The 17,114-nt window shown below is 47.2% G+C and overlaps 1 protein-coding gene across 1 annotated transcript in view; it reads right to left on the bottom strand.

Annotated features, from left to right (window-relative positions):
* The window catches only part of PEX7 (peroxisomal biogenesis factor 7), a 387,996-nt gene that overhangs the window by 349,961 nt on the left and 20,921 nt on the right, over positions 1 to 17,114 (bottom strand). The window lies entirely within an intron of this gene.

The raw sequence follows: 17,114 nt of genomic DNA, 5'->3' as shown, positions 1-17,114 counted from the left end.
ATAAAATAATAGGTTTTCCTTCATGTGCCAGTTTCTGAATCCCTTTTCAGTGAATGCTGGATCCACATGACCTCTCTGCGTTGCATCACTACAAGAGAAGAAACGGCAAAAGAAAGAAAATGCTGCATCTTTTGGTGGTCTGTATTCAATCCACTTATATTATTCACACCAGTCACTTTGACAATTTAATTGTTTAATCCCTATTTTAGTTCTGGGAAACATGCTCAATTTTGTCTCAAAAGGGCCTCTAGCGAGTCAACTCTGGGGTTCCAATCAATTTGCGGGAATACTATAGGCCGGATCATCAGCTCCTATGTTCAATGGCTTTGTTGAACATGAAGTGCTTGGCTGTGAACTAACAGAAGTAATATCTTCCTCTTGGTCATGACTTATTGTTTGGAACTCGCTGGAACGACACAGAGTCATCAGTTGGTATATCTGATGCCTGGGGGTGCAATGCACTGATCAGAACCAAGATAAATATTATCTTCTTCTGGGTTGTTACCCGACTCATTACATGCACCTAAACTGTTGTCATCCTGCACAGTTTTAGCCATTGACGGGTCTGAGCCATTACATTTTTTCAGTTTCTTGAACACAAACCAATCCATATTTTGGAATTCTGTATGATACAATTTTTTTTTTTTTTTAGCAGTGTATTTTAACCACTTGCTGACCGCCGCACGACTATATACGGCGGCGGTCAGCCCCTCCCGGGCAAAGTTATGTAGGGGTACGTTACTCGCCCACGAGCCTGTAGGGGGGTGAGCGTGCGCCGCCGGAGGTGCGCTCCCGCCCCCGCTCGTTCCCTGACATCTCCGCGCGAGTGACCGGCGGCTCCGAAGTCCGCCGGCCACTCACGATCTCCCGCAGGAGAGGGAGAAAGGCAGACGGCTGATGTAAACACAGCCATCTGTCATTCTCCCTTAGATCATGACAGAGGCTATGCGATCCTGTTATGTAGGATCGTATGTCTCTGTTATGATCTAACAAGCCACGCCCCTTGACAGTTAGAATCACGCCCCTAGGGACACACTTAACCCCTTGATCACTAATAAAGTTAACCTCCCTTCCCTGCCAGTGTCATTTTTACAGTAACAGTGCATATTGATAGCACTGATTACTGTAGTAATGTCACTGGTACCCCCAAAAGTGTCAAAAATGTCAGTCAAGGGTCCGATCTGTCCGCCGCAATGTCGCAGTCCAGCAAAAAAAAATAAATAAAAAAAATCGCAGATCGCCGCCATTATTAGTTAAAAAAAATGACATAAATCTTTCCTGTAGTTAGTAAACGCAATAACTTTTGCGCAAACCAATCAAAATACGCTTATTCTGATTTTTTTTACTAAAAATATGTAGCAGAAAACAAATTGCCCATGTGAAATTTTTATAATTTTTTGGTGTTATTTAACCACTTGCCTACTTTGCACTTAAACCCCCTTCCCATCCAGACCAATTTTTAGCTTTCAGTGCTCTCACACTTTGAATGACAATTGCGCGGTCATGCAACACTCAACCCATATAAATTTTTCGTCCTTTTTTTCATAGAAATAGAACTTTCTTTTGATGGTATTTATTCACCGCTGGGCTTTTTATTTTGTGCGCTATAAATGAAAAAAGACCGCAAATTTAAAAAAAAAACGTTTTTTTTTTTCGTTTCTGTTATAAAATTTTGCAAATTAGTAATTTTTCTTCATAAATTTTGGCCAAAATGTATACTTCTACATATCTTTGGTAAAAATAACCCAAATAAGTGTACATTATTTGGTCTGCGTGAAAGTTAGAGAGTCTACAAGTTATGGTGCTAATCATTGAAAATTGATCACACCTAATGTACTGACAGCCTATCTCACTTCTTGAGACCCTAACAAGCCAGGAAAGTACAAATGACCCCCAAATGACCCCTTTTTGGAAAGTAGACATTCCAAGGTATTTAATAAGAGGCATGGTGAGTTTTTTGAAGTTGTCATTTTTTCCCACAATTCTTTGCAAAATTAATTTTTTTTTTTTTTACAAAATTGTCATATTCAACAGGTTATTTCTCTCACATGGCATATGCATACTTACAACTACACCCCAAAACACATTCTGCTACTCCTCCTGAGTATGGCGATACCACATGTGTGAGACTTTTTTACAGCCAGGCCACATACAGAGGTCCAACATTGAAGTAGCACCTCCAGGCGTTCTCGGAGCATAAAATACACTTTTCATTTCTCAACCACCTATTACACTTTTGAAGGCCCTGGAGCACCAGCACAATGGAAAAGCCCACTAAATGACCCCATTTTGGAAAGCAAACACCCCAACGTATAATCTATGAGGCATAATGAGTCTTTTGAACATGTCATTTTTTTCCGGAATCTTTCGGAAAATGTGGAAAAAAAATGAAAACGCATTTTTTTTACACAAAGTTGTCAATTTATAAGATATTTCCAACACATAGCATGTACATAGCAAAAATGACACCCCAAAATACATTCTGCTACTCCTCCTGAGTATGGCGATACCCCATGTGTGAGACTTTTTTACAGCCAGGCCACATACAGAAGTCCAACATTGAAGTAGCACCTCCAGGCGTTCTCGGAGCATAAAATACACTTTTCATTTCTCAACCACCTATTACACTTTTGAAGGCCCTGGAGCACCAGCACAATGAAAAAGCCCACTAAATGACCCCATTTTGGAAAGCAAACACCCCAATGTATAATTTATGAGGCATAATGAGTCTTTTGAACATGTCATTTTTTTCCAGAATCTTTCGGAAAATGTGGAAAAAAATGAAAACGCATTTTTTTTTACACAAAGTTGTCCATTTATAAGATATTTCCAACACATAGCATGTACATAGCAAAAATGACACCCCAAAATACATTCTGCTACTACTCCTGAGTATGGCGATACCACATGTGTAAGACTTTTTTACAGCCAGGCCACATACAGAAGTCCAACATTGAAGTAGCACCTCCAGGCGTTCTCGGAGCATAAAATACACTTTTCATTTCTCAACCACCTATTACACTTTTGAAGGCCCTGGAGCACCAGCACAATGAAAAAGCCCACTAAATGACCCCATTTTGGAAAGCAAACACCCCAACGTATATTCTATGAGGCATAATGAGTCTTTTGAACATGTCATTTTTTTCCAGAATCTTTCGGAAAATGTGGAAAAAAAATGAAAACGCATTTTTTTACACAAAGTTGTCCATTTATAAGATATTTCCAACACATAGCATGTACATAGCAAAAATGACACCCCAAAATACATTCTGCTACTCCTCCTGAGTATGGCGATACCACATGTGTGAGACTTTTACGCAGTCAGGTCACATACAGAGGCCCAACATGCAAAGACACATAGCATGCACATACCATGAATTACCATGAATTACACCCCACAATACATTCTGCTGAGCAAAGGGTAAACAAAAGCTTACCTGTAGTTTTAGAAGCGCAGTTGTCCACAGGAGTTGAGTCCAGGCAGCAGGCAGGGACTTGGTCAGCAACAGTGCATGCAATTCTCCAGGCAAGGATACCAGTCCAGTGTCAGTGCATGCGGCAGGCAGAGGCATGATGGCAGTAAGTCCTGCAGGCAGAAGTAGGGCCTCTGTCGGGATAGAATGGGGACAGGGGTAGAGGCTTCTCCCACCCAAATCGCTTTGAAGCCTCCGGGATCCAGACCCTAATCTGAGAAGAAGAAAAACAAAAAAAATTGTTTTCTTCATCCAGAAAAACATTTCTGGTCCCCTCACATATGCGAGACCCCTGTGGTATGAATCCCACTACTTCCAGAGGCAGGCAAAAATCGTGGTCAAACAGTCCAGGGTCAGTTCCAGAGCAGGCAGAGGTAGGTACAAAATCGGCAGGCAAAGGCGTGGTCAAATAACAGTCCAGGGTCAGTTCCAGATCAGGCAGAGGTATGAACAGAATCAGCAGGCAGAAGCATGGTCAAAAAACAGGCCAGGGTCAATTCCCGGAGCAGGCAGACATAGGTACAAAATCAGCAGGCAAAGGCGTCGTTGTATAACAGTCCAGGGTCATTTCAGGAGCATACAGTGGCATAAGGGGTGAAAGCGGAGGACTACGTTTACCATACTAATAATTTAGACAAGTATGGTAACGGCGGAAACAGTCGTCTACACAGAGGCCTGGTTGGGAAGGACACTGGGGACAATAATAGCGGGTGTCTTTTCGAATTCCTGCCTTGGTACACACCCTACATTTTTTCTGCCGTTTTTGGTCTCTTTGTGTGGGAGGGATTTTACTTGGAAAATGGCGTTCAGACAGTCTGCTTATTACGTCAGATCTAATGTTTTCTGGTGGGCCGTTTGGAAATATGAGGGTTGTGAAGATTTCCTCCAGGTAATAAAGGAAGGGTTGGGGGCTTTCGGTGGATTTGCGGTATAAAATGTAGGAATTGTATATGGCCAAATGAAAAATATAAATTGCTACTTTTTTGTACCAATGATAGGTACGTCTTGTGGGTAGATAGGGTTCCATCATTTGGTCGTTGAAATCCACTCCCCCCATGAATAAGTTGTACTCATGTACACATGTTGGCTTTCGGACTGGGCCATTCCTTCGTCGGGATTCCACATAGTTGTCATTGTGGATCGAAGACAACATGTACACGTCTCTTCTGTCCCTCCACTTCACAGCCAGAACTTCCTCATTTCTCAGACTCGCCGTCTCCCCTCTTCTCAGCTTGGTGTTTACTAGCCTTTGAGGAAAGCCTTTCCGGTTTTTTCGGACCGTGCCACATGCAGGAGTCTTCTTTCTGTGAAGGTTTCGGAACAGGGGCAAACTGGTGTAGAAATTGTCTACGTACAGGTGGTAGCCTTTTTCAAGGAGGGGGTAAATGAGGTCCCAAACGACTTTCCCGCTTGATCCCATGTAGTCCGGACATTCAGGGGGATGCAGCTGGGTGTCCTTCCCTTCGTACACCCTGAAGGCATAGGTGTACCCTGTGGCTCGGTCACAGTTTGTAAAGCTTCACCCCATAGCGGGCCCGTTTGCTGGGAATGAATTGTTTGATGCCCAGCCTGCCGGTAAATTTAACAAGGGACTCATCCACACATATATTTTGGTCTGGGGTAAATAATTGAGGGAATATTTCTGAAAAATAATTTAGAAGTGGCCGAATTTTGAACAGCTTGTCAAATGCTGGGGAATTTCGGGGAGGGCACTGGGTATTGTCGTTGAAATGGAGGAACCTCATGATCATCAGATACCTGGCCCTGGGCATTACTGCAGAGTAGATGGGCATATGGTAGATTGGTTTGGTTGACCAATATGCTTGCAGTTCGTTTTTTTTATTGAGTCCCATGTTGAGGGTGAGGCCTAAAAATATCTTGAACTCCTCCACCGTTAGGTCTCTCCACTCAAAGGGACAGGAATAAAAAGATGTGGGGTTACTCTGGATAAATTGATGTGCATACAGGTTGCACTGGGCCACAATGGACGTCAGCAGGTCCTCCGTAAAAATTAAATGGAAGTAGTCAATTGGGGCAAAGTTCTCAGTGTTGACCTGGACTCCTGGCTGGGCAGTGAAAGGGGGGATGATGGCTTCTCCTGAGTTGGGAGGAAGCCACAGGGGGTTCAGAAGGGCATAGGGAAGGCTGGCGTTGGTCCTAACCCTTTGGGGGCGAGGTGACACCCCACTTGAGCTTGGCCTTTCTTGCCGAGGCACTGTGGTGCTGGTGGATGGCACTGCGGAGCTGGTGGATGGCACTGCGGAGCTGGTGGATGGCACTGCGAAGCTGGTGGATGGCACCGCGGAGCTGGTGGATGGCACTGCCTCCTCCTCACCAGAAAGCCTTCGTTTGGCAGGCGGGCAGTATTCCTCCTCGTCGGAGTCGGTCTGCGTCCCGCTGCTAATGACCGGCTCGTAATTTACTTCGGAGTCAGACTCTGACTCCGAAGATTCCGAAGCAGAAAGCTCCCTGTCCATGTCCTCACTGATTATATTGAAGGCCTCCTCGGCTGAGAAAAACTTTTTTGCCATCGTTGGTGACACTGATGGGCACGGTGACACTGATGGGCACGGTTAAACTGGCTCACTGATGGGCACTGTGATGGGCACACTGATGGGCTCTGTGGGCACACTGATGAGCACACTTATGAGCACTGATGAGCGCTGTGGGCACACTGAGCACTGGGCACACTGATGAGCACTGGGCGGCACTGATGAGCACTGGGCGGCACTGATGAGCACTGGGCGGCACTGATGAGCACTGGGCGGGCACTGATGGGCACACTGGTGGGCACTGGGCGGCACTGATGAGCACTGGGTGGCACTGATGAGCACTGGGCGGCACTGATGAGCACTGGGCGGCACTGATGAGCACTGGGCGGGCACTGATGGGCACACTGGTGGGCACTGGGCGGCACTGATGAGCACTGGGTGGCACTGATGAGCACTGGGCAGTACTGATGAGCACTGGGCGGCACTGATGGGCACACTGGTGGGCACTGGGCACACTTATGAGCACTGGGCGGCACTGATGAGCACTGGGCGGCACTGATGAGCACTGGACGGCACTGATGAGCACTGGGCGGCACTGATGAGCACTGGGCGGCACTGATGGGCACACTGGTGGGCACTGGTGGGCACTGGGCACACTTATGAGCACTGGGCGGCACTGATGAGCACTGGGCGGCACTGATAAGCACTGGACGGCACTTATGAGCACTGGGCGGCACTGATGAGCACTGGGCGGCACTGATGAGCACTGGGCGGCACTGATGAGCACTGGGCGGCACTGATGAGCACTGGGCGGGCACTGATGGGCACACTGGTGGGCACTGGGCGGCACTGATGAGCACTGGGCGGCAGTGATGAGCACTGGGCGGCACTGATGAGCACTGGGCAGGCACTGATGAGCACAGGTGGGCACACTGGTGGGCACTGGTGGGCACACTGGTGGGCACTGATGAGACTGGGCACACTGATGGCACACTGATGGCACACTGGTGGGCACACTGGTGGGCACTGGTGGGCACTGGTGATCACTGGTGGGCAATGGTGGGCACTTTTTTTGCACTTACGATCTCTCCTCTCCTCACACTGCAGTCTGTGTGTGAGGAGGGAGAGCTGGCAATGAGTGATGATCTCAAATGTTTACATTTGAGATCATCTCTCATTGGATGCCTCGATCGTGACGAATGGCCGCTGTGATTGGCCATTCGTCACGATCTGTGATTGGCTGTGTCCAAGGGACACGGCCAACACAGATTATCCCCGGTGCGCGCTCGCGGGAGCGCGCGGGGAGTCTGTTACTACCGAGGCAATGACAGATGATCTCATATGTTTACATATGAGATCATCTCTCATTGGATGCCTCGATCGTGACGAATGGCTGCTGTGATTGGCCATTCGTCTCGATCTGTGATTGGCTGTGTCCAAGGGACACGGCCAACACAACTTCTGCCCGATGCGCGCTCGCGGGAGCGCGCGGCGGGCGTGTTTATGGGAGGCCGTTTAAAAATGGCCTCCCGAAAATTCAAGTCCGCGCTGCAGCCGTATATAGGCTGTAGCGCGGATGTGAGAAGGTTAATTACCACAGATTTTTTATTTTTTTCTATATAAACGAAAAAAATACTGAAAATCTTGAATCAAAATAAGTTTTTTGTAAGATCTTACTGTAAAATCTTTTTCTCTAATGTACATCAACAGACGCAGCCTCATCTTCATGAGCGGAGTGGGTCTATGCTCCTCCCATCAGGAGTAGTCTAGGCATAAAAAAATTTGAATACACATGCCCAGGGGGCTGTCCCTCTCGGCATAAACCCCCACTGCATGACTCAGCACATCAGTTTAATTTAAAGCAGTCAGAACAAAGAACCAACCCCAGAGGGGCGGGTGCTGCGTCTGTCGACTGACATCAGAGAAAAAGATTTTACGGTAAGATCTTACAAAAATCTTATTTTCTCCATCGTCCGTCGACAGACGCAGCCTCATCTTCATGAGCTGAGTGGGATGTCCCAAAGCAGTAAAGGCATGAGGGGTGGGAAAACGCTACCAGACAGTAACGACAATTTCAAAAGGCTAAACGTAGCCAACTGGGCAACATGGAGCTCAACCAAACAACAGGAGCTCACCCAGGTAAAAGACCCCTAAGAGAATAGCAAAAAAACATTCTCTCACAAAACAGCAGCCTGCAAAACTTTGTGGTCAAAAGAGGCAACAAATCCACCTTGTAAAAGTTGGTAAAGGTGTGTACAGACGACCAAGTCGCCGCCATACAAATACAACTGAGGCCTGATGGCGAACCGCCCAAGAGGCACTCAGCGCTCTAGTAGAAAGCGCTTTCAAAGGGAAAGGAGGAACCTAACCCTTGATTGAATAAGCCTGAACAACCATCTGCCTGATCCATTTCGAAATGGTCATGGCAGACGTAGCCAAACCTTTGCGAGGACCATCCGGGAGGACAAAGAGAGAGTCCGACTTCTTGAAGGGCTCAGTAATGGCCAGATAAATCCTTATTGCCGAATCACATTCAGAGAGTGCAAGGCAACTTCCTTCTGATGTGTAGGCTTAGGATATAAGGAAGGCAACACAATATCTTCATTCATGTGAAAATCCGACACCATCCTAGGAAGAAAGGATGGATTAGGGCAGAGGACCACTTTATCCCTGTGGACCACCAAATAAGGCGAACGACAGGACAACGCCCCCAACTCAGAAACTCTGCGGGCAGAAGTGATAGCCACTAGGAAGGCAACCTTCTGCGACAAAAAAAAAGAAGAAAAATCTCCCTAATATTCTCAAAAGGAAGCTTTTGAAGAACAGAAAAAAACAGATTAAGATCCCACGGAGGCAACGGGCTTCGCCTTGGAGGGGCCAGATGACGCACCCCCTGAATGAAGGTACGAACCAGATTATGCAGAGCCAACGGACGTTGAAAATAAATAGCCAAGGCTGACACCTGGCCTTTGATAGTCCCCAATGCCAAGCACTGCTCAACTCCTTTTTGTAAAAAGGCCAAAACCCGAACTACAGAAAACAAGAGAGGGTGCAGCTGCAGCGATTCACACCATGAAATGTACGATTTCCACGTACGATGAGAGATCTTCCTAGAAGTCAATTTTCTGGCCTTCAAAAGGGTAGAAATCACCGAATCAGAGAGACCTCTACACTTTGCTTACAACAGCCAAGCCGTTAAAGCCAGTGACCGTAAAGCAGGATGGAAGGTCGGTCCTTGAGATAGCTGATCGTCCCGCAGAGGAATACCCCATGGAGGATCCACGACCATTTTTACCAGTTCTGCGTACCAAGACCGCCAAGGCCAGTCTGGAGCCACCAGAATGACCGTAATGCCTTCCATCGCCACCCAGCGAAGAAACCTCAGTAGGAGAACGAGCTGATCCAACCTGATCCAACACCCGACGACTCAGGTAATCCGCTTGCCAATTCTCCACACCCGTGATGAGGACTGCTGAAAGAGCCGGAACATTTTGTTCCACTCATAGCAGAATCTCGGCCGCCTCTTTGCCCACCAGGGCACTCTTGGTGCCCCCCTGATGATTGATTTAAGCCACGGCCGTGGCATTGTCTGACTGGACCCGAACCGGAGCCACGTAGCCAACTCTTCCAGTGAAGCAGACAAAGCTTGATCACTTTTAGTTCCAGAATATTGATCGGTAAGGGAGACTCTTCCGTCGCCCAAGTTCCCTGGGCACAGAGCTTCCCCAGCGCTCCACCCCAGCCCGATAGGCTGGCATCCGTGGTAATCACCATCCAAAACACCGGCAGGAAGGACTTGCCTCGGCACAGGACAGGTGACTGGAGCCACCAAGAGGGAGCCGACTTCGTGAGAAGGCTCAACCGAATCTTCCAATCCAATGACAGGGGATCTCTGTTAAATCTGGACAGAATCTCCTTCTGCAGCTGTCTCGTGTGAGATTGAGCAAACGGGACTGCTTCGAAGGTCGAGACCATCAGACCCAGGGCCATCCTGCAAACCCGCAAGGAGGATTGCTCGGTCTTCATCAGCAACCTGACTGCCCTTTGCAACTTCTGAAGCTCGTCCAAGGGAAGGAAGACCCTCGCCATTGCAGAGTCGAGGATCAGCCCCAGATAGGTGACCCGCAGATTTGGCGACACTGATCGTCCACCCGAATTCCTGCAGGGTCCGAATGGTGATGGAGACGTTGTCCAGCAGATCCGAATGGGAACCTGCTCACAACAGGAGATCGTCCAAGGCCAGCACAGGGGCCAGAACCTTGGTAAAAACTCTGGGAGCCGAGGCGAGACCAAAAGGTAAGGCCACAAATTGAAAATGCTCCTCTGCCACCACGAAGCGGAGGAAATCTCTGGTGTCCCTTGAATATGGGGACGTGGAGATACGCATCTTTGAGATCGATGAAGGCCAGAAAATCCTCCTGATTCAAAGATGCCACCACCGACCGAATGGACTCCATTCAAAACTAAACTTTTGCACCTGCACAAGCAGTTCAGAGCCTTGATGTCCAGGATTGGACGCACTTTGTCCTCTTTTCTGGGCAGAGTGAACAGGTTTGAATAGAAATCTTGAAAGTGTTCCTGCGAGGAATCGGCAGAACCACCCCTTGAGCCAGGAAATCTCGCACAGCCTTCCGCAGATCCGTCAAACGCTCCGGAGACAGGTGAAGATTTGACTGAAAAAAAACCTGTCCCCTGGCCGGGACCGGAATTCGATCTTGTACCCGGAACAAACCAGATTGCAAACCCAATCGTCCTGAATGAAGGAAGTCCAGGGTTCCTGAAAGAAGCACAGATGTCCCCCCACCCCTCAGTGCCCTGCCTTCACCTCTGGAAAGTGGTGAGACCCCCAAACAGCCCCAGTGTATTAGGAAGGGGGAGCAGGATGAGGGACTCGGCAAGGGGTACCTGCAGAAAGGAGGGGAACCCAGGGGTCAGACAGTCCTAAGGAGGGGCCCACGTCCACCCCAAAACCCTCCAGAGAAGAGGAGGGACCGCTACTCACCATACCAGGAACCAGGCGTGCACCGCTACAGACAGAACACCTCCCCATCAAAATGGGGGACTGTCAGCCAGGAGGAATGCTGCAACTCAGCCAGATACCCAGTCATATGCGACCTCGCGAGGTGTTTAACTCGCAGGCCAGCCCCTGTCCAGTGGGGCTACGTCATGGCCGACCTAGCAAAGAGCTGAAGTCTGCGCGCACTCACTGGCCAGACTGGGGTCACCACTGGATCTAGATTATCCAGCCCGTCGCCCAGTCCGGCAATTGATTGTAGATCTCACAGGAAAAATCATGGAGGAAAAAATTTTCAATCTAAAAAATTTTGCTAGGACCAAAGATCCCAGCAAGGAACTAAGTCCTTACCCCTGACTAGGCAGAAAAAAAACTGGAGTGGCTATAGCAAAGAGAGGGGAGTATACCCCCTGGGACTGCCCAGGGGTGTAGCCAGAATTCTATATAGGGCAAGCCCTATGAATAAGTCATATATGATGAAACACAGCAAGCCCTATGAATAAGTCATTTATGACTAAACGCATCAGAGCTGTTTTTTCCTGCATGTAATGTTCACTACATGCTGGTTACCCGCGAATGTCTGGAAGTGTTTTTGACCATTTTAAATAAATCTTATTGAAGCAGTTTCACACTATGTTTGTGCACCTTGGCTTATTTCCATATATTAGTGTGCTGCCGGGAGACAAAGCCAACATAACCCAGGAGTATATGGATACACTTTGATCGATCATCCCTCAGGATTGGACTATGTTGGTGCTGGGTTCTTTCTCACTGACATCTTTTAAATATCTGAAAACTTCAGCTTCACTTTTAGTTTTCCAGTATTTTATCACATAGTTATATGAAATACGGACTCACTTATTGTGACATGAATGTATTGTTTATTTAAGTGATCTTCACAGTTATATGCACAATTCTTTGATTACATATTGATTGAGCACTGCACTTTTTCTTTATGCGCTTTATCAGTTATTTTCTGCCTAGTGTCCTACTCCTGTAGGGGCAGTATAACCCAATGGTTTACCAGGAGCTTTGTCCGTCAATGAACAAAAGAGAAATATGTTGTTTTTTTTTTAATTATTCATTCTTTTTGTGTTTATTTAGCAAAAAAAAAAAACCTAACGGGGATCAAATATGACCCAAAGAAAGCTCTATTTGCGTGAAAAAATGTATACATTTCATTTGGGTAGAGTTTTGCCTAACTGCGCAATTGTCAGTAGCACAGTTATATAGCAAAAAATGGCCTGGTCATGAAGTGGGAAAATCTTCCAGAGGCCAAGTGGTTAAGTTGATTTTTAAATGTCATTCTTTTAAAAATTGTTCTCACACGTTAAAATAACGCTTTGATATCTGTTTGGATATCAAGCCGTTATTTTAACACGTGTGAGAACAATTTTAAAAAATGACATTTAAAAATCTACTAAAAAATGCATGTATGGGCAAATACAAAAATAAATAAATACACACGCACACATATATATATATATATATATATATATATATATATATATATATAAAAATAAATAGATACATATACACATATATATATATATATATATATATATATTGTGACAGGAAGTCAGGTAAATCTGGGAATGTAGTCACTGAGAGGAGACACATTCCCACCTGCTTTGAAAAGTTCACTGATACTATAGGGTGTTGGCTGCAAAAAGAGCCAGCAGGAAGTTGAAAACCATTCAGCTGTTCAGAATGAGGAGATCAAGGCCTCTATAATTTGTCCAGAGAAAATCTATTGAGTGCTGCCTCCAGAAGCTGTGTCCTGAAGCCATGTGGGCTGGGAGCAGGAGGACAGTCAGCGTGTGCCTCCCGACAGGATGTGTGGGCCTGGGAGAAGACCCCCCGGAGTGATGTGTGCCCGGGACGGTAACCAAGGGTGAATACGTCTCAAAGGTGAGAAGACGAACTGTTCTGTGTGAAAGAAAACAAAGGACTGTGTTGCCCTGTGAAGCTATTATAAAAGGACTATTGAGTGTCCGCTATAGGACAAGGAAGTCTGCCCGACGGTAGGTTGGAGACAGACACTTAGGCAGGTTCCAGTTGTGAGAAGGTAGCCGCCCACAGAGGCAAGGATTTATTTTCTGTTTTATTTTATTTTGGATGTTTTGCTGCATACAGCCTGGTGAAGAAAACACCATTTAATAAACCACACTGTTTGTTTGCAAGCACTTGTCGGCTACCTCTCTGGGAAAACGCACCCCCCAAGGGGTCATCCACACCCGCCACCGAGCTAATCCCTTACAATATATATATATACATATATATATATAATTATACACACACACAGTATCTCAAAAAAGTGAGTACAACCCTCACATTTTTGTAAATGTTTTATTATATCTTTTCACTGCCTATGTGCACCCGTGTCTTGAATCCCCCACCTCGCAGCTCCGTACAACTTGTGGCTCCGGCTTTGGCTGAGGCTCTCCTGAGGCGCCGTAGATCACGTCGTTATAGTGCGCAGGCGCACCAGAACCGGCATCCGGTGACCAGGCAACACAGGAAGTGAAGGAGAGCGGGGATACAGCGGCGGCAGCCGCGGATGAGGAGACCGCAGAGTCACCATCTGGAGGGACGGGAGGAGCGAGTAGCTCCTGTTGGAATGCTGTAAAGCGATTGCCTTAAAGAAAAAGTGTGAGTGCAATTCCAATGTACTGTGTTATTGTCCTTTATTAAAGCTTTATTGCCCGAGGTTGCGTGCGCTTTTCTTTACAGATTTCAGTATGTAACAGTACATGTTGGTATTTATGGTTCCCTCAATGAACTGTAGCTCCCCAGTGACGGCAGCACTCATGCAGCCCCAGACCATGACAATCCCACCACCATGCTTGACTGTAGGCATGGTAATTATTTGACACCATCTTAACCAAATAATTTTATCTTGGTCTCATCAGACCACAGGACATGGTTCCAGTAATCCATGTCCTTAGTCTGCTTGTTTTTTTTTTTTTTTGGGCCAAGCTAGGATTCATATAGTTTTGAATTGTTGCCCTTTTTTTTGGTCAATGGGCCTGCCCTGCTCAGTCTCACTCACTGCTCAGTGCTATCTAGCTGCCACCTTCCTGCCGTTATCTTCCACTGCTTCTCCCAAACTTCCAAAGCGGGGAGAGGCCGGAGGCCAGACGAAGTGCAGCTGTATATCACTTCGCCAGCGCTGGAGGGACCTGCAGCCGGAACTATAGATGCCGCATTGGAAAATGCAGCTGAATTACTCCGCGGCTGTGGTCCCTAGTCCCCGTACAATCACCTCCCACTCCCAGCACAGCTGTTTTTGCTGGCCCGTACCCGACCCAAGTGAGTTACTGGCACATGTTGCAGCAGCCAGCACCAGCACTAGCACTAGCACAAGCACTAGCACTGAAGGCACAGACAAAGCATGAGGGTGATTAGGGTGTGCCTGGGCACACCTGACACACCCTGTGCGCACACCTATGGTGTTCGTTAAGGGGTACAAAAAACAAAAAAGAGGTGATTGAGCAATTTTTCTGGCCCGATATTAAAATGCTTCTAAAAAAAATATGTTTTACCCTAAAATGGAAAATTAAAGGATAAGTTTACTTTAAAATAAATAAATAATAATAATATTGGTGACGGTGTAAAAAAAAAAAAGGGAATTTATTTTTATTTTTTTGAGTCTGTAAAGCATTGCACCAGCAATCAGCAGATCAATTCGTGCCAAGCAGGTCTCCTGCAGATCTTTCTGTGTATCTGTGTGCCCGTACATCCCAAACGGGCAAGCAGATAGCCTGACAGGAAGCATCAATGAACTACAACAGCTCTGTGGAGCGTTAACAACTACGTTTAGAAATACAAGCCAACAGCCGCAAAGGATGTCCGGACTTGTAGTTCATTCACACACAGTGCTCAGTAAATGAATGGCGCGGACGTGTGAGCGGAGCCTCGCAACGCCACGCTGATTTCAAACAGTGACAGCCAGAACTGGGGGGGGGGAATGGGATAGCGGCTGCAGTATTAGGAACACGTTACATGTTCCCGAAGGTGAATTTATCTTTTAAGTCCAACTAGATCACTTCATGCTGGCCCCTTTTACAAGTATAGCTATGTAAAACATTAAAAATAAGTGCCTATACTGTTTAAAATCCAGTCATACACTGTCTCACCCTGCTCTGCACATTCTCAGTAGCTCTCTATTTTTAGGGACAGCCAAATTTGTAGAGGTCGATCTGCTGACAGCCTAATGATTTAATGCTGCTCAGGGGCTCTGGGCTTTAGGAAAATGGCATCCTCCAGCAAAAAGAAACAGGAACAATACTGGAGGCAATTTACAGCACACACTCATTTTGGTAGCATTTAGTGTGGAATGTGTTTCTTGCTAAAGAACATAATTTATTATCTAGTGGTTATGGGTAAAGTTCCACTTAATTCCCTGCATTGTGGTAAAAAATGTCAACCCCTCACCCCCCCTAAATACTTACCTCACTCAGTTCAGCGCTGTGTCCATCTGTAGTGGCTCTCTCCCATCTCACTGCTCTTACAGGCTTTGCTAAGGGAGCAAGAGCACTGGCTCCTGCTGCTGTCAATCAAGTACTGTAAGCAGAGAGCGTTGGGCGGTACCGAGCCACGCTGTGTGTGACTATAGATGCACACAACCCAGCTCGGGAGCGATCCCACGTGTCTGCCCCCATAGACAGAAAAGGAGGAGTCGAGAACAGCAGCGGGAAATCCTAGAAGAGGAGGTTCAGGGCCGCTCTGTCCAAGCAGCTAAGTATAAAATTTTTACTGTTTTAATAAAAAGAAACCCTTTATAATCACTTTAACAAAGAAGCTGAATAGTAATGCATGCAGTATCTTAGCCTTAGTGTCAACCTAATGCAGATAGAATATAGGTATAACAGAAATGTTAATGCAAAACTTTTCAATACTTAGACACACATCTAGGGGGTCATTCCAAGCCATTATCCCTGATCCAGTCACAACCCTGCGCTACCGAGGAGGAAGATTCTTCCACCCCCTCCTCCTCATAAGCGGAGGACATGGACCCCACAGGAGGGACATCGTCCGTGGCAACCATTCAGGCTCGGAGTCCGAGGACTGGGAGGGCACAGGCCTTTAATTGTTTTTTAAAAGACCACTCCGCAGATCCACCATGGATGCAAAAAAAGTGCAAGAGCAGCAGAAAACGGAGACCAGAGAAGAGGCTTCAGGAATACCCAAAGCCCCCACCCGGCCTGCGGGGGAAAAATTTTTGGTCTGGGAGTCCAGAAAGCCAAGATAAAATAAATGGGACGCTGGCCCTTTAAATCGGTGGTTCCTGCGGAACCTCACCGCAGCCTGCATTGTTTGAAAGAGCTCCTTCAGAAAATCCACAAAAAATAACAATTTTGGCAGAAAAAATGCCATTGGCATTAGTAAAAATCCCCCAACAGTTTCATAAACTGTCACAGACTGCTCTGAGGTAAAATGGAGGGAAGAGAAGAAGTGAACTCACACCCTTAGAGGCCTAGCCCAGGAGCCACAATAAAATTGTACCTAATGAAACTCTATGTAAAAAGGCCACAGCAAGATGGCCGCTTGCCTTTACTAGGCATGTGCCCTTACCTAAGATGGCGCCCGATCGGCAGCAGGGCAGTATACATGACATGGCTGCTGCCCACACACAGAGCTCAGTGACCTGCCCTCACCTAAAATGGCGGCCGCACTAAAACGGCACCAAACTAAGCGTACACACCCGGTCTGGCCACCACAGGGGACCCTAGGGAGACCCCACACCGCTATGGAGCCCCTCTCAAAACCCCCCAGGTACCACAAGTACCTCACACAGCGCCCTCAGCAGGGCCAGGGAGGGAGGGAAATAACACCAAGCCAGCAAGACGGGGGATCCCACAGAGACCACCAGCCCTGCCATCCCCTAAGAGTGGGCCCACAAACACCCCAAAAGTCCCCAGGGACGAAGGGGGTATCAGTACTCACCAGTCCAGGGAAGCAGGCACCGCTCTGATACAGGAGACCTCCCACCCTAAGTGGGGGTGCCGTCAGTCAAGGAGGGATGCTGGCAACACGTGGGCCTTCCGGGTTGAGACACCCTCAGCGAAGACGCAGCTCCGCAGGCTCGTCCCCATTCCGAGGGGCACTGTCGTTGCGAGGCCTGGGCACACC

The sequence above is a fragment of the Pelophylax lessonae genome (assembly GCF_965119305.1).
Source record: "Pelophylax lessonae genome assembly, chromosome: 3".
Classification (NCBI taxonomy): domain Eukaryota; kingdom Metazoa; phylum Chordata; class Amphibia; order Anura; family Ranidae; genus Pelophylax; species Pelophylax lessonae.
Note: the sequence above shows the minus strand (reverse complement) of the source record. Positions and strands in the feature narration are given on the sequence as shown.